Source organism: Terrapene carolina, unplaced genomic scaffold, assembly GCF_002925995.2.
Source record: "Terrapene carolina triunguis isolate 2854851 unplaced genomic scaffold, T_m_triunguis-2.0 Scaffold517, whole genome shotgun sequence".
NCBI classification, from domain to species: domain Eukaryota; kingdom Metazoa; phylum Chordata; order Testudines; family Emydidae; genus Terrapene; species Terrapene triunguis.
The window spans coordinates 1,952,646-1,979,555 of NW_020664868.1; the positions used below are offsets into that span (position 1 = coordinate 1,952,646).

General features: G+C 47.6%; 1 protein-coding gene across 1 annotated transcript in view; it reads left to right on the plus strand.

The window, feature by feature from the left end:
* Nucleotides 1-232: 232 nt before the first annotated feature.
* The window catches only part of PAK4 (p21 (RAC1) activated kinase 4), a 95,699-nt gene continuing 69,021 nt past the window's right edge, over nt 233-26,910 (plus strand). Inside the window, exon 1 of the mRNA XM_026658840.2 lies at nt 233-308. The gene's annotated coding sequence lies outside the window, so the exon portion shown is untranslated. The remainder of the gene's footprint in view (nt 309-26,910) is intronic.

The window sequence follows — 26,910 nt, forward strand, 5'->3', positions numbered from 1 at the left end:
TCCTCCCATCAATCAGCCTTTCCTCCAGCCAATCAGGACGCAGAACGACGCGAGCTCTCTCTTCCTCCCTCCCCCGAGTGGGCAGCGCTCGCAGAGCGGCGTCGGTTCTGGCCAATCACAGGTGGAGACTGGGAGGTGGGGGCGGGTTTGCCTCCCCCCCCGAGGAGGCGGTCCCTGTTGCCGGGGGAACGGGGCAGAGCAGAGGAAGGAGGGGGGTGTCCCCGGATGTTGGCTGGTTCCTAATATGGTGGCTGCGGCGGCGGAGTGACCAGGAGCCGGGGGGAGACAGCGCGAGAGCCCCCGAGCAGGTGGGACGGGGCGTGTGGGGGCGGGGGAAGGGGAGTGGGGGGCAGAGAGGGGGGCTGGGGTTGAGATGGGGGCACAGTTGGGGGAGAGGGCATGTGAGGGGGGGTGAGAGAGGAGGGGGAGTGGGGGGGCTGGGGAGGGGGTGAGAGAGGGGGAGTGTGGGGGATTGGGGGCTGGGGAGGGGGATCAAGGTGAGGGAGGGGTGAGAGAGGAGGAGCGGAGGGGTATGTGGGGGATTGGGGGCTGGGGAGGGGGATCAAGGTGGGGGAGGGGGTGAGAGAGGAGCTGAGCGGTATGTGGGGGTTTGGAGTCTGGGGAGGGGCTGAGAGAGGCGGGGGAGCTGAGGGGTTGTCGGCACGAGGGGGATATGAAGGCATGGGGTGAGTGGGGGTGGGGGAGCGCTGTGTGTGCACGTAGAGCCCCGCCAATCTGCGGATGTCTGTGGGCCACGTTCGCGGATCGGCACCGGATACAATTTTTTGTACTGGCGCCGGGCTCTGTGTGGGGCTGCGATGTGTGAGCGGAGTGGGGCTGGGGGAAGGGGGCATGTGAGGGAAGTGGACACTTGAGAGGAAGGGGGAGTTGAAGGTGGGAGTATAGAGGGGAGCTGGGGGCATGTATGGGGCACATGTGCCGGGAGGGGGCAGCTGGGGCAGAGAGGACTTGAGGGAGGTGAGAGGAGGTAAGTGGGGGGGGGGTTAAGAGGCCACTGAAGGGGTAAGTGAGGGGACTGGGGCACGTGAGGGTACTAGAAGGGGCTGCATGTGTGTGTGGCTGGGCAGGGTGAGGGACTCGGGGGTTGTAGAGGGTGGAGATCAGGGTGTAGATGAGTAGAGAAGAGGCCCCTGGATGCTCTGAGGGTGGGTGAACTAGAAAGGCTCGTAGAGGTTGGAGGGTGTCAGTAGAATGGATGGGGGGAGGAATGGCAGAAAAGTCGGGGCTCTGTTATATGTGACATGCTGCTGCGAGGGGTGGGCAGGACTGTTCCAAATGATGCATGACATCGTGTCAAACCCGTATACCAAATATATAGCATCTGTGGTCGCCACCACTTACTGTGTGGCAGGGGGCCTCGGAGAAAAGTCTTGTGTGGTGCCTCTCATCTGAGGATCTCCAAATGCTTAGTAGAGTTGGGTAAGAATTACCTCCCTCTCTGAGGTAAGAAACTGAGATGCAGAGAGAGAGTGACTGGCTTGTGTCAAATGGGTGCCGGAGCTCGGAGTACAACCCAGGAGTCCGGATTGCTCTGATCCCCAGATAACACGTAGTGAAGACAGTACTTTAAAGTACCCTCTGCAGCTTTGCATATTCTACCATAGCTCCGCTACCGAATGCAGTCAAACCTCACTTATTTGAATGAGAAGAGGGAGATGTGGAAATGAATACATAGGGGATTTGACGGTTGAGGGGTGTTACTTTGTGTCTGGCAAATGGGAATTTTGGATAACCAAGGTCTCAGCAAAATGAGGCTTAGAGGGCAAACAGTGCTATTTATCCTGAAAGATTATGCTGGTGGGGGAAATCGGTAAAATGGGACTGTTACTGCTACAGAAACACTCTAGTATAAAACTTTCCAAGCCCCCAGATGGCTTGTTGGAGTGTTTTTGTAGGAGTTGGCTCTTTTCCTCTGTGTTTGGTAACTGCGCTGTGTATGACAGTCGCTGGGAACAGCTGTCTCCGTTAGGAGAGTCTAAGCTTCAATTAGTCTGAGTGGAGATGCCACTAATTGTTAGCAAGTGAAATGCAAGTGTAAATTAAAAGTTAAGTAAGGCTCAGCCTGCAAACGCTGAAGGTATTTTTATTTAGGAAATAAATAGATAGACATCAGTACCCTAGAGTAACAAAGGGAGAGAGCTTAACCCTCCTATATAGGCACATTGATCAGCAGATGTGCTCTGGGATATTTTTGCCGTCACGGTTGCTTTTTATGACTGACATTTCAAAGCGGACAGTGTCCTGGTTTGTAACTCAATCCACGCTGATAATTAACCCATTCAATATCTCTGGCCGGCAGGAGCTGCCACGTACGGAGGATGCGTTGGGTTAGCAATTATAGCCACTCAAAAGCGGGTCTGAGAATGAATCCAGGTCTGTATGCTAGCTCCACATAGCTGTTGCAGTTGGAAGGAGCAGTTCATAAGAACACTTTTGAAATGTTAATTGGTTGCTTTTCCAATAGCTTTCAGTTTTTCTAAATATTAGGTCTGTCAATTAATCGCGGTTAACTCATGTGATTAACTCAAAATGAATCGCGTTTAATTGCAGTTTTAATCGCACTGTTAAACAATAGAATACCAATTGAAATGTATTAAATATTTTGAATGTTTTTCTACATTTTCATATATATTGTACAGTATTCTGCGTTGTAATTGAAATGAAAGTGTATATTTTTTATTACAAATATTTGCACTGTAAAAAATGATAAAAGAAATGGTATCTTTCAATTCACCTCATACAAGTACTGTAGTGCAATCTTTGTCGTGAAAGTGCAACTTACAAATGTAGATTTTTGTTTTTTGTTACATAACTGCACTCAAAAACAAAACAAAGTAAAACTTCAGAGCCTACCAGTCCATTCAGTCCTACTTCTTGTTCAGCCATCCCTAAGACAAACAAGTTTGTTTACATTGACAGGAGATAACGCTGCCCTCTTCTTATTTACAATATCACCAGAAAGTGAGAACAGAGATTTGCATGGCACTTTTGTAGCCAGCACTGCAAGATATTTATGTGCCAGATATGCTAAACATTTGTATTCCCCTTCATGCTTCGGCCACCATTCCAGAGGGCATGCTACCATGCTGATGATACTCATTTAAAAAAAAAATGCATTAATTAAATTTGTGACTGAACTCTGTGGGGGAGAATTGTAGGTCTCCTGCTCTGTTTTACCCGCATTCTGCCACATATTTCATGTCATAATGGTCTCAGATGATGACCCAGCACATGTTCATTTTAAGAACACTTTCACGGCAGATTTCACAAATGCAAACAAGGTACCAATGTGAGATTTCTAAAGATAGCTACAGCACTCGACCCAAGGTTTAAGAATCTGAAGTGCCTTCAAAAATCTGAGAGGGGCGAGGTGTGGAGCAGGCTTTCAGAAGTCTTAAAAGAACAGTACTCTTATGCGGAAACTACAGAACCCGAACCAACAAAAAAAGAAAATCAACCTGCTGGTGGCATCTAACTCAGATGATGAAAATGAACATTCGTTGGTCTGCACTGCTTTGGATCGTTATTGAGCAGAACCCATCATCAGCATGGATGCATGTCCTCTGGAATGGTGGTTGAAGCATGAAGGGACATGTGAATCTTTAGCTCATCTGGTACGTAAATATCTTGTGATACCGGCTACAACAGTGCCATGAGAACGCCTGTTCTCACTTTCAGGTGACTTTGTAAACAAGAAGCTGGCAGCATTATCTCCTGCAAATGTAAACAAACTTGTTTGTCTGAACAATTGGCTGAACAAGAAGTAGGACTGAGTGGACTTGCAGGCTCTAAAATTTGACATTGTTTTATTTTTGAACAGTTTTTTTGTGCACAATTCTACATTTGTAAGTTGCACTTTCATGATAAAGAGATTGCACTACAGGACTTGTATGAGGTGAATTGAAAAAGACTATTTTGTTTGTTTTCAGTGCAGATACTTGTAATCAAAAATAAATATAAAGTGAGCACTGTACACTTTGTATTCTGTGTTGTAATTAAAATCAATATATTTGAAAATGTAGAAAACATCCACAAATAAATGGTATTCTGTGATTGTTTAACAGCGTGATTAATTTTTGTAATTGCTTGACAGCCCTACTAAATATTTAAAGTGCTCAGGATTAGTATTAAAAAATATACTGAGCTCCTTGAGCATGAGAATTGCAATGAAACACCTGGGGTGGAGAGGGATGTAGGTAAGATGATGGTTGAGTTGAATCATGGAGCGCTTGAGGCCACCATTTTCCAAAGTGACATTTGGTTTTTGAGTCCCTGAGGAGAGATGCTTTGGGCTGGACTTTCAGAGGTGCTGAATTCAGTGGGAGATGTGAATGCTCAGCGCCTCAAACTGGGTGCCCAAAATTGAACTTGTCACCAACTTTGTACAGCAGAACACTAAAAAGCCTCATCTCCTGCCTCTGTCCTCTAACCACTATCTAATGTTACCTCTTAAATAAGCCCAATGCCAGGGCAAGGTGCAGCATTGACAGCCATGGGTGCAGAACTGCCCCTCTTTATCCCTGGACAGCACAGGCAATAGCAGGGTAAGTATTTTCTCTTCTGCTCCCATGCCTCAGCCCTGACCTGATGGCTAGAGCCCTGCGGATATCTGCTTTATATCTGCAGCCGTGGCTGTATTGCTGACCATCTTTGCGGATCGGCTGCTGATCCAAATGTTTGTATCCGCACAGGGCTCTACTGATGGTCCTTCTTCCACTAGGGATGGGAACTGCGCCCATGGGGCATTCTACCCTTGCAAGAGGGGGCAGCAGCCTCTGCTGAGATTGCCAGCAGTGCAGATGGCCAGTGCCAACTATGGTGGCAGATCTTATGATGTGGGACCCACCCATTCATTTGAATTTGTTTTCCGCAGGCCACCAGTCAACCATTGATGGCTGTGCTGGGGTTAAGCTGACGAATGAGATACAAAGAATCCTCTTCTCTGGGTCACCGGGCTCTGAGGCCTAGATCCTCAAAGGCGACTTCCATTGGAAGTTAGGAACCTAAATACCTTTGAGGGTCTGGGACTCAGTTACTTTCCCGCAGGGAAGAACCATACAAAACTTGAAAGACTTCAGGATACTTTTTACTTGCAATTAAAAATTGCTGAACTTGGTAAAAATCACCTGGACGCTCTTCAGGGTTGCAAGTTGAAATGGGCAGCATCTTTCACAATGGGCTAGTAAACAGGTGGACATTGGGTTTATTGAAAATAAACAGCTGCAAAGAGTGGCTAAAGGAGGATACAAAGGACCTTAGTAGCTTTGAAAAATGCTTTTTATACAAAAGCCCTAAACACAGCCTGAGACGTCGCCAAGGGCTTAGTCATCTGCTGCCAGTAAAAACATTAACTAATCCTGGCACCCTTGGAAGGAAAGTGCTTTCTTTTCTGATAAAGGAATAAACCTGTTAGCTGACTATATTGATTGGCCTTTGCATCTTGCAAACGCGGTTGGGGAAAGTTTTCTTGAAACCATGACTAAATTGAATGGACAAACAGAAACATTATGTGAAGCACCAAAAAAAACCCACAGCCCCGTAAGGTTTGGATTTGTTGATGGATGAATATGTGCCCGGGACAACATCATGTTACTTACAACATGGCTTTATAATCTGTGAATCAAGCTGGGGCTGGTATATCTAGCCAGGCGCTTCCTGGCATTTGTCTGGTGTCTCTTCTCCAATGTTTGTTAGTTTCATGCTTGTTTTGACTTTGCCCTCACACCTCCTCCCTGCCCTGAAAAGTAAAGCTGGTTTCAGTCATTGAAAGCAGGGTTTATAATGGGAACTGAAACTCAAATATATGATCATAAACCATTACTTGACCTTACACTGCTGCTCGCTTTCGTGTTTGGCATGAAACCAACCACTGGAGACCGATCCCAGGGACGCTACCAATGTGATTACGATCAGTGTCCACTTGCATTACACTTTACTTCCACTGAGTGGAAATGTGGTCTCTGCTCTCCCCTCCCCGCCCCCCCCCCCATGTTTGTTCCAGCACCCACATGTTTTTCAGATACCCAGTTAGTTTTGTATTTTATTTGCATGTGTTTGGATGACAGTTGTTTTTGCTAACACTTATCAGCACCACCAGGCGGAAACTCTTAAAAAATAAATAAATACAAATCACTAGGCTTTCTTCTTGCTCCACTGGTGGCCTCGTTTCATGCCTTTACTACTGCTTTGGGGAACGGCTGATTGTCATGACTGGCCGCTCCCATGATTCTGCAGTTTGTTTCTTTGCAGGTGTATCTCCAATGGCAAGATGGTGCAACTGACTTCTTTTATGTTTGCTTGTCAAAGAGTGCTCTGGCTGACTTCTTGTTCGTTAGGCACGTGTCTCATTGTGTATCTCTCTTCTCTCCGGCTCTGCCCTGCCAGGATACATGGAAACTTAGTGTAGATTTTTGAGGCCAGAAGGGACCATTGATTATCTTCTAGTTGTGATCTGCATAACACAGGCCAGAGAATGTTACTGGGTGATTCCTGTATCTAATACAACAACTTGTGGTTGAACTACAGTATATCTTGGTCTGCCTTTCTAAATCTTGATTTGAAGACTCTTAAGCGATGGAGAATTGACCACATCCCTTGGTAATCTGTTCCAGTGGTTAGCCGCCACTGATGTTAATTTAAAAAAAAAGAAACCCATTTTGAACTCTACTAACTTAAGTTTCTAGCTGTTGGCTCTTCATTTGCCTTTTGTCTGCTGGATTAAAAAGCCTAGTATTGGATATCTTCTCTCCACATAGGTACTTGTAGACGTGATCAAGTTGCCTCTTAACCGTCTCTCTCTGACCTTCCCCTCCCTTCCGATTGTTTTCAAAAGTAATAAATGTAGGCTCCTAAGTGAGGGGAACTGCCACTTTCTCAGTTGGGAAGCATGAGGGACAAGGAGCCTTCCAACCACCCAACACTGTGATGATCACATTTGTTTCTTTTTATTATTTTTAAATAGTAAAAAAGACTCCTAGGCACCCTGATGTTCGTTCAGTATAATAATCAATCAGACAGGAACGAGGCCAGCCAGCCCTCTCTTCCGTCTCTTTCTTGTTCCGGGTATCACACCCTCAGCCTTCTCCAAAAGCCCTCTCTGGTTGAGTTCCGACCCCAGTTCATCTGCAGGCTGACAACGCTGAATAAAAACAACCACTCAGATTCTGTTCCTACCCCCTTGGAGGGTTCGGGACCTGAACCGTGGACATAAAAACGAAATCTAAAGCCCCACCCCACCTCAGTGCTGAAATCATACAGTGCTTTATGACTAGAGAGCCCTTGTCCTCTGCCCCGAACAGCTGAGGTACAAGACATGGGAGAGCCAGGTGAGAGGAATCGTGAGATGGATGGATATCTTGCACGAGTCGACTTAAAGGGGGAGAGGAGGCTCACATAAGCTTCTATGGTCGTCCGACTAGATGATCCCAATGGTCCCTTCTGCCCTTGGAATGTCTGAATCTTATGAAGGTTGCCAGGGGGGTACCAGGCTGGGGTGGGGAGAAGAGGATGAATAGTGATGTAACGATCAGGGCATACAAATTGCCAGACTGGATCAGAGACACAGGGTTCACCTAGTCCAGTGTCATGTCTCCGATATTGGCCAGCGCCAAATACTTAAGAGGAAGGTCTAAGGACCTCCCCAGTAGAGCAGATGTGCGATAATCTATCCCCTACATTGGGACTCGCTCTGGTCTCCTAATGAAAATTGATTCAAGCCCTGAAGCAAAAGGTTTAATATCCTTTACATTTGTTAGCATTAACTATGAGAACTCTGGATATTTTTAACCTAAATGCCCATGTCTCTCTGAATCTTGGCAAGGTCCTGACCTCAGCGACTTCCTGTGACAATGAGTTCCACAGTCTAATTATTGGTTTTAAATTTGCCACCTTTTACATTTTATTGAATGTCCCATGTTCACATGTTAGGAGAGGGAGAACAGTAGCTCCTGATCTGCCTTTTCTGTACAAAGGGAGTAATAAAGGCACAAGGGAGGGTAAGGCCTGGTCTACACTAGGACTTTAATTCGGATTTAGCTGCCTTAATCCGAATTAACCCTTCACCCGTCCACACTACAGAGCCAGTTAATTCGAATTAAAGGGCCCTTTAAATCGATTTCTGTACTCCACCTCGACGAACGGAGTAGAGCCTAAATCGATTTTGTTAATTCGAATTAGGGTTAGTGTGGACGCACACCACCGAATTACTGTGTTTAAGTTAATGGGGTAGTGTGGCCGCACACCACCGAATTAATGTGGTTTAAAACCAAATTAAGGTGCTTAGTGTGGCCGCGCACAATCGAATTTATACAACCTGTTTCCCAAATTCGAATTATCTAAATTCGGATTAATCCTGTAGTGTAGACATACCCTAAGATTCGGGGAGAGGGATAGCTCAGTGGTTTGAGCATTGGCCTGCTAAACCCAGGGCTGTGAGTTCAATCCTTGAGGGGGCCACTTAGGGATGTGGGGCAAAATCTGTACTTGGTCCTGCTAGTGAAGGCAAGGGGCTGGACTCGATGACCTTTCAAGGTCCCTTCCAGTTCTATGAGATAGGATAAGATTCTGAATTCCTCTGAAGGTGAGGACATGGAGGGGAGAGGGAAGATCACCATGACCAGGTAGATTGGAGTGGCGAGAGCTGAAAGGGAGAAAGAGTCCGCAATTAAGAAGTGATTCGGATTACTAATAATGGAGCACTTTGAGGAACGAGTGGACTTCGGTGGTAGAGAAGCAAAGCCGCAGGACTTAATGAGAGACCAGTTAATGGGGGAGGTTGAGAGAGGAGTGAAATGATGGTTCATGCGAGGTTGAGTTTGGAAAGCACGGATGATGGTGGAAATGCCAGCATGGGTAGAGAAAGGAGGTGCAGGGGGTGATCAGAAGAAAAGATGTTCAGTTTTAGAAAGACTGAGGTAGAGAAGGTAGCGGGTGCAGAACACACTTATGTAACGTACATCTAATACTCTTCACTGTGAAATCAAAGGGAAGGGTTGATTCCTTGCTACTTGATTTTTTTCTCTTCAGATTAATAATTTAGGAGTCGGTGGGTGGCAGCAGGGTGGGGTGGGGGAGGAAGTTTATTTTTACATTGGAGTTGAGAACTGTTTTCTGCAGATCCTTCTGTTGCTAATTGAGCACTTGAAGAACCATCTCCCCCCCTTTGAACATCTTTGAGAGGCGAAGCTGTCGATTCTCTGCACCATCTGGATTTATGACTGGATCTGTCCTGTAGAGCAGTATTTCTCTGCACCCTAACATACATCTTTCTACTCATTGGGAATTTGGCAGCCTCAGTCCCCCTCCTTCAGGATTTAGATTTGGGGTTAGTTCCTCTGTGGTTTTTTTATTTTATTTTATTTTCTCCAGCCAGATCATTGCTCTGTTGGCTAAGGCCAAAGCACTGACCTCACTCTGTTGTTTCATGCTCAATCTTTCTTTCCTTTTCATTAGAAGCCATAATTCTTTGACTGCTTCTGAGCTGAGGAACTTCCTGACCATGCTGCATAGTTTTAAGACGACTTCTTCTAGGTCGAGTGTGTTGCGAATCTGTGGTCAGCCTGCCTAGAAAGGAAGGGGTTACATTTCGATCCCTATTGAATCAAGACCTAGGACCCTCCTGGATCATGTCGTATCCCGTTCATAAACTTATCAAGGATGTTACCGCTGTGCGGCAGTTTTGTCTGTGCATGTCATCTAGGCACGTGAGTTTGGGCCTGATCTTGAAAGCAGCTGTGCACCTTTAACTTCCACTGAGGGCAGGGAATGGCAGCTACCCCGCACCCCTCAGAATCAGGCCCAGGACATACTCTGAGCAGGGTTAGAGGGGAAAAATGCCAGATCCCGGCCTGTACCTCCACTTTTATCACTGCTGTTACCGGTGGTGATGCACTGGTGATGAATGAAGATTTCTGTATTTTCCTGCTTTAAACAAGGCCTTACTTCCATGCTCTAATTGTACAGCAAGATGAACAATGGGTTTCTGGGTATTGTTTCACTGCAGAGTTAGCGCGAGTCATCAGTACATGAGTTAGCTTTAGTGCAGGGATCGGCAACGTTTGGCTGCCGCGTCCGCAGGTTCGGGCGATGGTGGCTCCCACTGGCCGCTCCAGGCCAATGAAGGCTGCGGGAAGCGACGGCCAGCACATCCCTCGTCCCGTGCCACTTCCCGCAGCCCCCATTGGCCTGGAGCGGTGGAGCTGCCATCGGCCAAACCTGCGGACGCGGCAAGTAAACAAAGCGGCCCGGCCTGCCAAACGTTGCCGATCCCTGGTTTAGTGCGAGTGAGAGCAAACGCTCGTGTAGCACAAGGTGATACTGAGCAGCAGTGCCCCCACGGCATTACTAGCGCTTGTTTCAGCAGCACCGGAGCTTCGACCCCGTGCCCCCTCATGGACCCCAGCTAGCTCTAGTTTAAAACCGGACCTAACTCGAGCCAGAGATTTTTGTGCCTGGATGAGAGTCAGATTAGGGGCCACACTCGAGTCATGTTGGGCTAACGTTGCAGTGAAGACCAGTCCCGTGTGCCTGTAAAAAGCTGAACGAGTGAGTCAGCTAGGACAGGACTGTGTGATTCTGATGCAAGCGGCATAATTAATGCTCATTACGGGAGTCTTGCCAACTCTCACCCGATCCTGTAAAACCAGAGATACCTCTGCACTCTGGGAAGTTGCGCTACTGAAATTGAATCTCCCAGGAACGGCGTCTCTTGTAACTGAAGTATTATTAGTTGTTTGCACTGTGGGTATACCAGAAGCTTTGTCTCCACGGTGCTAGGCACCGTGCATTCAAAGTGCCTTTGCCTGTTGGGGGAGTGGTAGTTTATGATCAATTACTCCACGGTCACAAACTCCTCATGGGCTGGCGTGTGGGTCGTAATGGAAGTGGTAGGTCCCTTTTCTGAATGAGCTGCTTTTCAGAAGGCCTTTATGGCTCAGCAAAACATCCCAAGGATGTGCTGGTGCTTCCGTGAGGCCCGATTATGGCTGCATCGTTTTTGTTGTTGTGTTTGTTTAATAAAAGCTGATTTCCCCTGCGCTTAGGCGAGAACTGGAGGGATCGTAGCAAGAAGTGCTCTGAATTGAGCTGTGGCGGCGTTTGTAGTGTTTCAAAGACAACCCGTTTTCTCAGCCAGTGCAATGTGTCGCAAGGGAGTTGCTCTTTCAAAGATTTAGGCAATTGTTAAAATGGAAGCAGCCCTGTTCGCTCCACTCTCTATCCCCAGGCTTAATGGAAATCAGCCATTCAGAAGAGTCGGGTGCTTTCGGAAGCCGAAATAGCGCTTTGCTGGCCCGAAGAATTCCAGATTGCTAATTTCTTATGTGGGCCTGGGGAGGCAGGATCATCTGTTAGCCCGGGTCTGTGACAAACTGGGACCGTTCTTAATGTGGCCTTTGAATGCTGAGTGGGGAGGTTGGCTGGGACGGTCTGCATTGGGGGGATGGGAGACTGGCCTTGAGGGAAGATACCTGAGCATGTAACGCGAGAACCCAGGAAGGGAATTGGAGGCCAGGTGACACCTCTTCCCAGGGAAACAGGACAAAAGGCTGGGGGAGGAGCCGGGGAGAGGCTGGGTGAGAGACTCTGGAGAGAGGGAGAGTTTCAGGAGCTGGCTGGTGTAATGAAGAGGAGCCCAGACTGGGCTCTGAAACCTCAATGGGCCTGTGGTGCCCCTGGGACCCCAGATGGACCTGATTGGGGGGATCCTGTTGTCTGTGCCTGCAAGACCTGTCTTGGACTGTGTTCCTGTCGTCTAAATAAACCTGCTGCTTTACTGGCTGGCTGAGAGTCATGGGGAATCGTAGGAAGCCGGGGGTGCAGGGCCTTGTGTCCCCCCCCCACTCCGTGACAGGGTCAGAGTGCCACACCAGTGCTTTATGGTTTGGGGATGATTTTGTCTTTTTGTGAATTTTTTGCGTGGGGGGGATGGGGGGAGAGGTCTGTCTATTGTTGCTAGTCAGGAGCTCCTGCATTCTTTCTGCAGCTTTGAACTGAATCCTTCAAAGCTCTCGCAAGACTAAATAATTCAGCGTTTGAGTGTGAGCTTCGAGTTCAGTTTACGGGCGATTCTGTTGCAGGTGGACAGAGGTTGTGTGTTGCCTTTCAAGTGTCTCCTGAACACGGTAGTGGGGGATTTGACTCCGTGTCACGCTTCGGTGGCAGCGTCCCCCTGTTGACTTGGCTGGTGCGGTTTGCTCGGTGGTAATTGGTATTTTTAGGAATCCTTAGTCTCTCATGTAGCTTTCACATGCTGGAATGTGCGTTCTGACATGTCACTGTAATGGAAGAGGACAGGGAGAGAACACATCACCGGACGTCGGCCGTATCAGGAGGGATGAGCTGGAGTGCCGATGAGATGCGCGGTCAGGAAAGTAACTGAAATACTTCCCTCATGGATTTATTTTCTAAATGGACAACCCATCTAATTCTCAGTTACTGAGGGACAATCTCCACTCACTGATATATTTTGCTTTCCACAACCAAATCTCTGTACAACTTTTCACGAGCGATGTACCCGAGTATTCGGATGCTAATATCTAAACTGTATTGTTAAATCTGTTCACCTCAATTTGGGTTATTGTGGATTATGTACTCTATATATCATATGACTTTTAAAAACAAACTTTGTATTTGTGGCTAATCTAAGCACTATACCCAGATGTACAGACACTCTTTCTCAACCTATGTATTATATACTTTTTTTAACATTCGCTTTAATAAAAATTTTAAATCTAATCCATCACACCGCTAAAAGGATTATTTGGGGTCAGAGTGATGTAAGGAAAACATTTGAGGTCTCCTTGCTAGAGCAGGAAATTGGGCAGAAGCGTGAGTTCAGGGGTTAGGCTTGTCCCCTCTGTCTCTTAGGCCTTGGCTTGCTCAGGGGTGTGGAAAAACACCCCACCTGAGTGCTGCAAGTTTCAGCACTGTAAAGTGGCAGTGTAGACAGTGCACCCGGTGCCGGGAGCCACTCCCCTCCTGGGGGTGTTGGTTTTTTTTTTTTTTTTTTTTTTTTTTTACAGGGCTGGGAGAGCGTTCTCCCAGCGCTGGTGCCGCGACTACACAGTCACATTAAAGCTCTGCCTCTAGTGAAGACATACCCTTAGTCCGCCTTCTGCTCCCACCTCTGACCTTGATTTACACTGCACGTCACTTCGCTTTTCTGTGCCCTCTTTTTCCCCCTTTGTAAAGTATGGGCAATTCCTGCCCCATGGGGGACTTTGAGGCATCTTTAATTATTGCTTGCAATGCGCATAGGAAACTTCCAGGGACAGTGCTATGGAAGGGCAGTGCAGTAATTACAATCCGTTAAACTGACAAAAAGCAAAACTAGGGACGGTTATGCCAACAAAATCCAGTCCTACAGCTGCTGCTCTGCCCTTAACACCTCCTGTTAAGGTCCTCCATCGGGACTCCTCGGAAGAGTGATCTAACTGTGATGTGGGCTGCAGTCAGTAGGAATGTTGCCGGGGGATTAAGGTCAGTGTTCTTAAACTCTGAGTGTCCCGCCTCTTTATTTTGGCATAAGCCAGACTCGTTGATATGATCTGTATCTACTACCAACTCTTAGGGCTGGCCTACACATAAAACACTGCATTGGCGCAGCGTAGAGTTACCGCCTCTCAGGGAGGTGGATTCTCGGTGGGAGAAGCTCTCCCACTGACATAGCCCTGTCTCCATGGGTGGGTGGGTAGGGGGGAGAGAGGGGGAGCGGTGAGGTTGGTATAACTCTGTCGCTCAGGGGTGCGGATTTTTTTTTTTATACAATATAGCTCTGTAGTGTAGACCAGACCTATGTTCGATCCCAGGCGTAATCCATCTTCCTCTTTTGTGGGTGCAAGCAAATAAAGCCAGAGCCCTGCCCCTGGATTCTTACAACATACCATCCTGCAAATGGTTGGTGTGCAGAGAGGCAGTGAAGTCAACAGGCTTGTTGAATGGAGTTGTCTGCCCGGATCAAGCAGCAGCAACAAAGGATTGTGAGTAAGATGTCCGCCTATCCAAAGTGGGACAGAGACGACTTATCCTTAGGGCCCTACCAAATTCAGGCCGTGAAAAACTCGTCACGGGCCGTGAAAGCTGGTCTTTTGTCTAGTCTTTTATAGTTTCTACAGTTAGTTCTGCTTTTATGATTTCTCTTTACCCTTCTTTTTCTACCTCCTCTCCCCCCTTTTTCTACCTTCAGGCCATACTCTACAGACTGCTTAACTAAAGTTTAGGCCCTGACCATTTCCCCCCCACAAATCTGGTCTTTTGTGTGGTTTTACCCTATACTGTACAGATTTCTCAGTGGGGGGCAAGTGTTTCTCAAACTGGGGGGCCTGACCCAAAAGAGAGCTGTGTGTGTGGGTGTTGCAGGGTTATTGTGTGTGGGGGGGTTACGGTATTGCCCCCCTTACTTCTGTGCTGCCTTCAGAGCTGGCTCGCCGGAGAGCGGCGGCTGCTAGCCGACCGCCCAGCTCTGAAGGCAGCAGCACAGATGTAAGGAGGGCAATACTGTGACCCCCCCCCTTACAATAACCACCTGAGCCCCCCCCGTACAAGCCCCTTTTGGTCAGGATCCCTACAGTTACAAGACTGTGAAATTTCAGATCTAAATATCTGAAATCATGAAATTTACGATTTTTAAAATCCCATGACGGTGAAACTGACCAGAGCGGACGGTGAATTTGTTAGGGCCCCACTTATCCTGCACAGAGATCACTGTTTGCTAATTTGGCTTTGCTGGTTGGTCAGTCTATATTTTCTGCTTTTGGTAATGAATGGTAAGTGAGCGTTGTGGTGAGTAGACTCCACAGAAGATGTTTTTAAGGACGGATCTCAGTGAAGGTCAGGCTTGCAAGGGCAGGGGAGGCATTCCAAGCAGAAGAGATGTCCTGCAAGAAGCAAAGTTGGCTGGTAAAAGGACGCAAACGGATCGACAAGGTGGGAAGGCTGGAGTGGAGCAAAGAGGGTGTCGGAAGGCGGGCATTGAAATAGGCAGGCGGGGAGTTGGACAGGGTCTCGAAGGGAGGTATTGGGGGGGGCTAACTGTGTGGATGCCTAGAGAAGGGCTTTGAATGGGGGTGACACCTGCTGAGTGCTTTGATAGGAAAGTGCTTCCCAGCGTGGGTTAAGTGTCGCCCCTGCTTTGCAGAAAGGAAAAACGAGCCGCAGAAGGGCAGTAATTCTCTCATGGTCGCCCAGTGAGGTTATGCCCCATCTTTTTCTGTGCCCATCCAGAGCTTTGCACAAGGGGGTCCTGGGGTGCTACCGTAATACACCTAATAGCCAAGCTGGCAGTAGAACCCAGGAGTCCAGTTCCCTATCTGCAGGGCCATACAACCTTCCAAACATGTATAAGGAAGATGATTTGTAGGCACTAACGTGGTTTTTTTTTTTTTTTTTTTAATAAGAACATGGAGTCTGAGACCAACTGACCAGGGGTGGACAAAGAAATGCTTAAATAATGCCTGCTTTCTAATGAAAATTAGCAGTGCTGTCATCAGCAGCATAGTCCTTTAGAACTGTATCCAACCTGCTCACCCCCTGCCTTCCCTGCACGCACAATTAGAGGGTGCGAATAAGCTATAATTTTAGTAAGTGATGTAAAGGGCTAATTAAAGGTTTTACTTGGCTAATCAGCTTGCAGTTTAATTAGCACCAAATGGTAATGACTTGCTGAAACATAAATTGACTTCTCGGCTGCTACCAGCTTGTTACATTATCGTTAATCGCCCGCTTCGGCGGAGTGTGGGCTGCATGAAGAGATGCGGCCCCGTGCGGGCATGCTACTCCTTCAGGGCTCCGTCACATCATGGTGGGGGGCTCCCGTCGCTCTGGAGAACCTGCCTCGGGTGGGTCAGCCTGTTTGTGTTCTAGGAGGATGGGTTTTAAATAGGTCTGGCTCACCCTGACCAAGTGCTGTGTTCAGGGGGTGATGAAAGCTGAGAGTGGGGGTGTTTGTCCATAGCATTTTGGATTGTGGAGTTTGCAGGCTGCTTTCTGGGTGTGCTGTTTGTGAACCCACCCCAGGGGAGCTGAATTTGTGGCTTTGTAAAATGGGTTTGGGTCTCCACCCTGTTCCTGCTGGATGGGTGTGTGCATGTTGTATCAACAACCATTGACGCTAATGGCCTCTCTCTCGGGGAGGCGGGGGGGCCTAGAACCAAACAACTGATGGGAGACTGAATGCCCTTTTCACCCACTGGACGGGTGAATAGTGTGGGGTGAGGAACCTCCATTTTCTGTTACACTCCCCTCCCCCAAATCCATTCAAAACGCTGCTGCTAAGATTACCTTCTGGCCTTGTCACTCTGACTGATCCCCTCCTAAGTCCATCCATTGGCTCCTCCCTTCCACGACATCCAACGCACACACCTTGTCTGTACTTTCAAATCCCTCCCTGAACTAGAGCTCCCCACCTATCCGACCTGTTATCCCATGGCAAGGCCGACTCCTGCCTTTCCTCCGCCAGCGATTGCCAGCTTCGGTCACTTGATTCTTTGCTTCTCCAGCAAGCGCTAGTGTGCCCCCCCCCTCCTCTCCCCCTCTAGGTTGCCCCTTATACGGGGAAAAGCTCCTAATCAAAATCCATTAAGCCGCTATCTTGTCCCTCCTTAACATTTGCCTCTGCTGAAATGTATACAGAGAAGTGCAACCTCATAAAGGCAAGGCAGGTTGCAAGTTGTGATTGTGTCTACTGATTTGTGCACATCCTATTTCCCCCCCTCTCCCCACTACAACCCGCTGGGGGGCTGGTCTAAGCTAGCGCTCCCAGTGGTGGATCTGCACGGGTGGGGAGTTTGAAGGAGCAAGGGGTAGTGTGGAGACACCCACAGGGGATTGCAAAGGGTGTTGCTGAGGGTTGAATTTAGACATGAAGGATAGTTCCGTGGTTAGGACTTGGAGGACCTGGCTTCAATTCCCTGCTCTGCCACAGACTCCCTATGTGACCTTGGGCAAGTCACTTCACTTCTCTGTGTGTTTTCCCCCATCTGTACAGTGGGAACACTATGCTCAACATCCCACGGAGGTAAGGAAGTGTTAAATACATTAAAGATTGTGAGGTTGATGGAATTGATGCCACTGGATTTTACTCCTTTTCGGTTAAATGCCCTGACTTGCTACTTAACAATGTTGAAGCCTCATTGCTCCACCAGCATAATGGCTTGGGGAAAAGCTGAGTGCTAGTCTATGTGCGTAATTAACGGGCTATTTAGGTAGCATAGCTGGAGATGCCCGTGTCAGATCTTCTTGCATTCTTTGCATGCCTGCCTTCCCCGCCCCTTTCCCTCCCCATAGTCCTGCCTCAGTAGGAACCTTGTGCAGCAGAAAGGCAAAGCCAGCATTTTGGCCAAGTCCAGCCACCGCACTACTAAACTTGTACAGCTCGTTGGATCCTGGTGGAGTCACTGGGCTATGTCTGTCTTTATGAAGTTGTTAGTCACGGTCTCTCGTGTGCTAAGGAGCCAAGCTAGTTCCCCGGCGTTAGCTTTGTTTGGTGAAGTTTGTACTCCTGGTTTCTAGGTGGCTGAATCTCCTCCTGAGATGAAGTCATGAGTGCCTGGCCTCTAGGGAGAGGGAAAAGTGCATGTTCTGTTTTCCTAACCTGGCCTTTCGACAGTCTGCGCGACCGGGCTTTGAAACCCAGCTCTGTGTACGGATGATGTTGTGTGCTCTGGCATCTGTGCAACAAATGTTGGGTGCGGTAAGAATAGCTCCACATCCTTCGTGTGCTGCTGGAAAAAAGTCTCTTGCTGTCTGTCGTTGGCTGATTCCCTAATGTGACATCAATAAGGAGTGTAGTCCTGGCTGAATACTTGGATTCCAGCCGAGGCTGCATATCTGACTTGCCCTTGCGCTCAATTCCTCTGCAAATGAGCCCCTCACCCAAATAGCATAACGGGGAAACCACTCCGAGATGGGTAAAACTTCTGTGATAAAAGGGGGGAATACAAAGGGGCCAAATTACTCTGGTGCAAGCCCTGTGGAATTCCACCACGGATGAATTTGGCCTTATAGACATGAGGCCTTGAGATTCCACCTGTCCTTAAAAAAGGGAACGCAGCTCGCTCTCGAGCTCTATAAATAAGCTGTATATTTATATAGCACTCCCTGTTGGGAGCTCCGTTATTCAGTACAATCCATGTTGTGGGACAGTGGAATTTCCAGGGTTAGGCGCTTAGGACAGCCGGAACAACGTGATGGTTTGTAGCTGGAAATATAATGTTGCATTGGGTCTGCGAGGCTTCTGTTCTCCGTTCATTCTGGCCAGGGCTGCGTATGGGTAATGGCTAGAGCAGTACGAAAGCAAAGTGGATTACCCGTTGTACAAATTGGATGGCCTAATCTGTATGGTGGCTCACGTGTGTCTCTGGTAGTGGCTCACTTGTAAGAGGAGTAGAGCTGGCTGGTTTGGTGTATAACTGGCATTGGTGAAAGATGCTGGATTATGTTAGACAGAATCCCTATCTCTACCCAGTCCTGGCCTTCGAAAAATAATACCGTTCGGCAATCCCGTTTGGATGCTTTCGATCCAAAAAGGCTCTCAAAGCACTAATGTTTGGAAGATTAAACCCTGTTTACTAATGGGGGAACTGAGGCACAGAGCAGGGATGTGACTGGCCCGGGTCACGCAGCGGAGCCAGACGTCCTGATTCCCAGTCCTGTGGCTCACCCTCCTCCCTTTTCAGACACTGCAGCAATCCTGAACTAATCTGTTGCAGCTTTTTGCTTTGGCAAAAAGTGTGTGATCACACATGGAGAAATGACTTGCTTAGTGTGTGTCCCCGCCTCCCTTTTCCTTGTCTCACAGTGACAGTTGCGTGGGTGGTATCCGAAATAACCTCTTTGAACCTGCATTGCTCTGGTTTCATGCCAAATGACGACTGGGACGCCCATAATTTTTTTTAACGAAGAATTTGGATCCTTTTGTATATGTGTCAACGGCTACATAGCAGTACCCGGGGGACTGCTTGAACAAGAAGATCTGTGAAAGTGTTGCCATCTTATGAATATCTAAGAGAAGTCCTGGTTTTTGTGTGTGCTTTGTGGGTGTTTGTTTGTTTTTGTTTTTTTTGCTACAAATACTTCAGCTGATGATAAAAATGTTTGCTTGTCTTATAAAATCATTCAAAGATGATGCCTTTAAAAAAAATTAAAAGCTTCCAGCAAGAAAGCCATTTTTGCACAGATCTCTTTCTCCTGTGTATCTCCTGTAACAGTCTCTCTTGTTGTTGTGGATCATTGTGGTGGTCATTATAAAACTCGGGAGGTGGTAATAATACGTAGCTCTTACATAATGCTTTTCATCAGAAGCCAAGATGTTAACAAGTAACTGGTGAGATTGGCCCATCCAGCATGAGAGGCCATATGGGGGCACTGCTGGGTTCGATTTCAAGCTTACCCCGTGGGCAGTGTCTGCACTGGAGGTCGAGGTGTAATTTCCCACGTGGGTAGACGTACTCCTGAGACAGTATCTCGGATTGAGCTAGTGTGCTAAGGAAAAGCATCCCGGAGTTCAAAAAAGAATTGGATAAGTTCACGGAGGACAGGCCCATCCGTGGGTATTAGCCAGGATAGCTAGGCCTCTGACTGCCAGATGCTGGGAATGGACGACAGGGGATGGGAACACTTGATGATTGCCCTGTTCTCTTCATTTCCCCCTGCAGCATGTGGGGGAATGAACAGACAGGATGCTGTGCTAGACGGACCGTTGGTCTGACCCAGTCTGGCCGTTCTTATGTCTACACTGGTGCTGGAGAAACATGTACATTGGGACCGTCCAATTTCCGTGTTGTAAAAGGGCTTCCTATGTACTTGCCGCAGAATGGGTGGTGATGGGGTTTAGCATGTACCTGCTAAGGTGCTTTGGAAAGGCAAAGTCGTGTTTTCAGGTTGGAGGATATTTGTCTGTGTGGTTAGAATGTGTGCGACGTGGTTAACTGTCAGCAGGCCTGTTTCCTTTGCCTTCCTTGACCTATGCTCCTGACGCTTCCCTGCCAAAAGCAAGGGGTGACTGTGGACTCGACAGGAAGCTGCTAGGTATAAATTCCAACGACCCGGCACGTTGAACATACTGCATGAAGCGTAGTCCCTTGCACCAAAACCTCGTAAAGCTTTGAATCAAAACCGCTCCATGGGAGACCTTGAAAAATGCAGCATCTGACTGAATTGCTTTGAATGTGTTCCAGCTTATCCGCTCCTACCGTGAGAGTGGGCTGGATCACTATCGCATGGAGAAACAGCTGAGCGAGAGCTGGTGCTGGGGAATCGGTTTCATGTATTTTTTAAAGTTGGAGCAGCGGCTCTTACAAAATAAACACAATCGCTTTCTATGGAAAGGTATCTCAAATCACTTCACCAACCATAACTTTCACTCTGTTAACTCTATTATTTGTTATTTGTTGAGTCCTGGTCTGCATTAGGACGCTAGGTCGGTATAATTACATTGCTCGGGGGGGGGGGGGTGAGAAATCCACACCACAACCGACGCAGTTAAACCAACCTAACCCCCGGTGTAGACACTGCTCGGTCGATGGATAGAGCCGTATGTGGCTACCAGATTTATACCGCACATATCTGAGGAGCTACAGGGCTCTACTGGGAATGACCGCGGCAAACGCAACCGCACGTCGCTCTTCCACTCGCAGGAGCCAGCGTACTGAGCTGTCTTGCGCCTAGCAGTTTCCCTCGGTCTTACCTGGTAAGAGCCTAATTAAGACCTGCGTTAAGTCTGCCACCCTTTTGAAATGGGAAATATGGCGTCGGATTCTAATCTCTCATCGGTGTAAATTGATTTCCATGGAGCTATTTGGATTCACACCACTGTAAGGGAGAGGCGAGTTGGCTCCACAATGGTATAGGAGGAGGAAACCACACTTCTGTAGCTCTTCAGTAAAGGAGTAGTGTTGTTGGAAAAGCACTAGCATTTAGAAGTGTAGTCTACTGACAGATTACATTAAAATCCTCATTACAACATGTTCGCCTTTGAGGCTGCTGGGAGTGTAGGATTGATTATGCAGGAATGAAAGGGACTTTGACTTAATTTGTGATTTCCTCCCCCCTCCCTTAATTTTTTTTGCTAGGGATCGTTTCCAGGCTGACGAGACCTCTCCGTGTAGTTCTGGATGGATGTGCATGCTGCACGTTTTTTCCCCCTTGTTGGTTTTGGTGTCTCTTTGAATGAAACTTGTGCTACTAAAAGAAAGGAAAAGGTTGGCCCTAGAGTAGGGTGACCAGACAGCAAATGTGAAAAATCAGGACGGAAGTGGGGGGTAATAGGAGCCTATATAAGAAAAAGACCCTAAAATCAGGACTGTCCCTATAAAATCGGGACATCTGGTCACCCTACTCTAGAGCCAATCAGCTACAATATATCCCTTCCTCCACAGCCATCCAGATTCTAGAAGGAATGAGAAGCGTAGCCATTTTGCACTGGGAAGACGTAGGTTATCATTTGTGATGGCTTTCTCCTGGCTCAGGCGATGGTAATGACCGTTTAAATGTCTTTTAGAAAGACATCCAGCCTTGAGTTAAAGACTCCAAGTGTTTAGGTTCTCCACCACATCCCTAGGCAAGTTGTTCCAATGGTTAATTACCCAGACTGTTAAACGGCATGTTCTTTCTTTTTTTTAAGAACTGTTTATTTAGGGAGTTTTAACAAGTTTACAAATCCTTGCCATGTAAGCATCAGAAACAGAACCCTCGTTACAGCTGTTAGCTTTTGTTTTGAAGAGACATTCTATAGGAATATAGTCATCAGGTTTTTCTGTTTATCTGGGTGTTATAATGATGCCATTTTATGGCATCAGTAACACCTGTCTGATTTCTAGTGAGGGTTATTACATTGAGTGAAATCTCAGTACACACATCTAACAGACCAGGCATGTCTATCAAATGTTAGTATTCAGTGAAGTTGGACAGGTGCACTGTTTTTAGGGGTGTTTTTTGCGGGTGAATGTACTTTGTCTGAGTATTGAATTAAAGGTAATCCAATATCTGCCTTCTGTTTTGTTGATGCACCTTATTTCTGACCTGAGTTATCCAGTTTCAGCTTCCAACCATTGGTTCTCATTCTGCCTTTTTCTGCTAGATTAAAAGAGCTATCCGAGATCTCTTCCCCAATAGGTACATGCAGACCGTGATCAAGTCCCTTCTTAGTCTTCTCATGGCTAAACTAAATAGATTGAGCTTCTTGAGGTGACACATGGTTTTTCAGATATTGAATTATTCTTGTACCTTTCTTCTGAACCCGTTCCAGTTTTTGTCCTTGTGTTGTCAAGCTGTAAGTGACTTGCCAGGAAGTCTATGGCAGAGCAGAGATTTGAACCCAGGTCACTTCAGTCATATTTGTTGAGGTTCAGTGCTTCTGGAAATCAAGCCACATACCTGAATGCACATTTAGGAACCTGACTTTAGGCACCCAAGTATGAAACCTTGGCCTCTTATAAACACAGGTCAGTTTCCAAAAGTGCAGAGTATCTTTGAACCCTTCCATTTTTGGGGAGTCCAACTTGAAATGCTTTAAAGGGTCTGGATTTTCAGAAAACTTTCTGCTCCAACCCTTTAAAACTCAGGCACCTTTCAGGTGTGTGAAGTTGAACATCCAGAACTTGAAGCCTCTTTAAACCACTAGTCCTTTTTGGAAAAATCTTGGCCGGTGTAGTTAATTCTCCAGTTTGATTAGGTGCAATGCAGCAAGAAACCTCTGAAGCGTCCCAAAATTTGTGCTAGTCAAACGCCTTGACCAGAGTTTACAACAGCAAGGCTGTTTTATTTGGTTTGCCTTCAGAATGCAGCTGTATATAAACAACCCAGTAATCCTCTAATTAAGCCTCTTTGAAATATTAAATAAACCCGGAAACTTCTTTTTAAAAACAAAACTGAATGCGTGTGTCCTCTTAAGCACTGGAAGAGCCGTGGAAATATGCAGCGGAGGCTGCCCTGAGTGTCTTTGGTTTCAGAGGCTTGTCTTACCAGCCATGTGAAAGTTATTCGGGTAGCCTGGGAAGAGCACACCACGCCACTGCAGCCTTCTAGGGTTTAAATACGTCAGCTTCATTTAGGCATGAGCATTGTGTAATAATAATTTTGCCTGGATCCAGGCTTCATGTTACTGCATGAATTATTTTCTAGAGCCTTGAGGTGCAACCTGTCACCCTTCCCCCGCCCTGGTAGTTAGTCTGACACTACAATACTGGCTTCATGGTATTAGGATTAGGAATTTTACATCATCAGCCAGTTGGGGGGCGGGGGGGAGGAGACATTGCTCAGGTATAATGGTGGATGGGTCTGATGTTAAAAGGGGTAGAGATAGGCGTTATCAATTAAGATATAGAGAGACTAGACAGTCTTTTTTTTTTTTAATGCTGTCCAATAATGTGAAAGGGTCATGTGACTGGAAATAATGGCCAGAAAACGATGAATAAATATAAGGGGGAAATTCCTCTAGGCAGGGTGTAGTGAGCCTGTGGAATCCATTGCTAGAAGGAGGCAGTAATGCCCAGCGGAGAGAAGCACTGGAATGGGAGTCAGAAATCCTGGAGTCTGTTCCCAGCTGTGTCATTGACTTATGCTGTGACCTTGGGTGAGTCACCTGACCTTCCTGTGCCTCCAGTCTTTTATCTCTCTACAAGGAGGATAGCCATATTTGTTTGTTCATCTTCTTTTAAGTGGCTGGCAATCTATTGTTTATAAAATGGTGCAAAAGCCTTAATGCCTCATTCATATATATATATGAAAACACCTTGGAATGCAAAACTTGATCGTGTTAATACTGATAGTGTCACTCTTGTACCGTATTTCAGCCTTGCAAAATTATCATGAACACTTACACTGCTGGTGCAAAATCCAGTTGCCTGCTCTTACAACAATGATGAAGAACCCCCCCCAATATTACTCGCCTCAGTGAAGCGAGGGAATGCAATTTTGCAAGGTTGCTTTGTGTGTGTATCTGTCGGGGGGAAGCGAATACATTTTTTAAATATCCAGCTGCAGTATTTATATTTATCTCTGGGAGCCAAGATAAGGGTAATTGGAGCTCCTGCTTTGGGGTATATACTGGAGTGTCTCCAGGGTATAGAAGGAATCTTCCCCACCTCTGTGCGGTATTGTCAAGTGGTATTTTTAAGAAACGGGCTAAATATCGGGAAAGATTTCCTGGGAGATGAGAGATGGTCGGAGTAGTTTCCTTCGGGGAAGTAGCTGAAGCCCCAAGACTTAGGTCACTTAAAAGCAGTCTGGGTGAGCGTTGGAAAATAGAATGCAATCCGGACCCCCTTTTGACAACAAAAATTCCTACACGACCCCAAGGGGGGGGGACCAAAACCTAAGCCCGCCTGAGCCCTACTCCCCTGGGCCGGGGGGGGGGGGGGTTTTACCCCCGCTGTGCGGGGTGGGGGGGGGGTGGTCAAAGCCGAAGCCCCAGGAGGGGGGCCTGTAACCTGAGCCTCGCCACCCAGAGCTGAAGCCCTTGGGCTTTGAATTTGGCCCAGGGCAGTGGGGCTTGGGCTTCGGGCCCAGGCCCCAGCAAGTCTTAACACCAGCCCTGGCGACCCACAGTTTGAAAACCCCTGGTTTAGATGTTACTCAATAACTTTTCTTTATCTCTAAAGCTTGTGAATTGGTCAGGTGTGTTACAGCTTTTATTTTTTACCGCGAGGTGTTGGCCAGCAGCCTGGATTTGATAGTCTAATTGCAACGCTTGTATTCTTTGCAAACTTAATAAAAACAAATAAAAAAACCCCCAAGGTCTTGCGCACATGAGCAAACACTGTGATGGTCTGGCTGTTTCTTAGGAAGATATTGAATAATGTCCCCATGGGTGCTCCGGTTCAGGTCTGGATGCGATGCGCCTCTCCAGCTGTTGAGCAGAGTTTTTTCCATTAGCATCGCTCATTCGGCCCATGCATGCGCCCTCTGCCGCCTCTGTGTCAGACACTGAGGCCGTATTGGGATGTGCGGGCGAACTGCTCTGTCCCTTCTCTACTTCCTCGACTTGAGACTGAGCTTCAACCTGCCAGCCTTGAGGATGCCTTGGCTATTTTGTATTCTTCTTCACCTATAGCTGTTTGTTAGGATTAATTAGTAGTTGTTATAGTTTGTTTTCCTTCTCTGTCCCCTTGGGGAGCCTTGTCTTTCTGGCAGGAGAGGCCTAGCTCGCCAGGTTTCAAATGCTGCCTCTCCTATGCCTGTGAGCGGTGTCCATTGCCTGGGAAAGTTCCAGGTCTCTCAGAAGTGCAACTTCTGCCTGGCCCTCAAGTCTTTGGCAAGGAAGAACAGGGAGATTAAACTCAGACTGGATGGAGCGCTCCCTTTGGTCAGCTGCCGAGTCAGGTCAGGAGACTGCCACCACAACCACCCACCTCCTTTTCGGACAGATCCAGCACTCCTTCCACCTTGGCACAGGCTTCTCTTAAGAAAAAGGGAGGTTGTTGGAGGCTTCAGAGAAGACTTCCAAAAAGAGGAGCACAGTCTCTCTCTCTCAGGGAGCCTGCTCTGAAAAAGCCCAGGGCCACTGCAAGATCTATGGTCTCTGGAGCTGCAACCTCTTGGCTCACTACTATTGAATTAAAGGTGCTGGTAGAGCCCGAAAGCCCTGAGCTCGAGGGAGAGACCTGGCTCCGACAGGACTTCGGGGTTTAGGACAGCAAGTATGAGCACCCAGTCTGGTACCAGATGGCTCAGTCCTGCCTTTGGCACCTACCTGCTCTGCCCTGAGCAAGCAATGGTGCCAGACTCCATCGACACCTAAATCAGTAGGCCCACCATCAATGGTACTGTCGGCTTCAGCTACCGTGTTCTCGACTAACCCGTTGGTACCAATTTCCCTACTCGATACTGCAGGAGTTCAGATACACAAGGGCCGAGCCAGAATCCCTGTTCTTCATGGGTACTGAGCATCTCTTGGTACCGAGACCTCAATCTCCAGATTACTACCGTATTATGGTATCCTTCAAGGATAAGGTCTCTTCATATCCACACCCTAAATTCTTAACTAAGGTTCTTTCGGAGTTCTACCTTCACCAATCCGTTAATCTACCAATGTTTTCCCCCCAAAGTTGCTTAACTCTCTGCACGAGACCTGTTCTCATACCCTGGATGGTAGAAGGGTGCTGGCCTTCTACTTGGTAGGACCAAGCAATTTTGAAAGTCATCCAAGCTGTTCATCTCCCTTGTGGATAGATCCAAGGTGTCCACAATCTCTGCTCAGAGTCTACAGAGATGGAGATCTGGTGTATTGTCACTTGTTACAAGGCTGCAGCCATTCACCCCCATCCCTCCCCAGAAGATAGCAGCACATTCCACTAGATCAGCAGTGACCTCCACAGCATTGCTTAAGAACATACCAGGGTCTGAGATGTAGGGCTGCTACACAGGCTTCAGTACGTACACGTTTTGAAACACTACACCTTGATCCATGCTGTCAGATCCGATGCGGCACTTGGTACAGCAGTTCTATCTTCAGGTCTGGACTCCGTTCCGAAGCTCCCTCTGGGGAAATTGCTTGGAAATCACCTGAAGTGGGTTACCCATAGGGATGCTACTCCCCTTGTGCAGGAACTATAGCTCTTTGAGTTGTGTCCTCCTATGCGGGCTCTACTACCTGCGCTCCTCCCCCACCTGCTTTACGTTGTTCTCTATGGGACGTTGTGGGGGAGAAGGAACTGAGGGCAGTTCGCCTGCACATCCCTTTATATTCTTGATGTCCAGCATGAGGAGGCATAGGACATGTGCACAGTCTGAGTGAGCATTGAGAATGGACAAATCTCCAATCAAGGGCTCGAGAGGGGTGTGCACACCTGAAGTGGAGTACCCATAAAGATGCACATCTCGAAGAACCATAGTTACTGCACAAAGTGAGTTACTTCTTCTTTTTGAGTTTGGTAGTCCCTTCTCTGTGCATGGTAT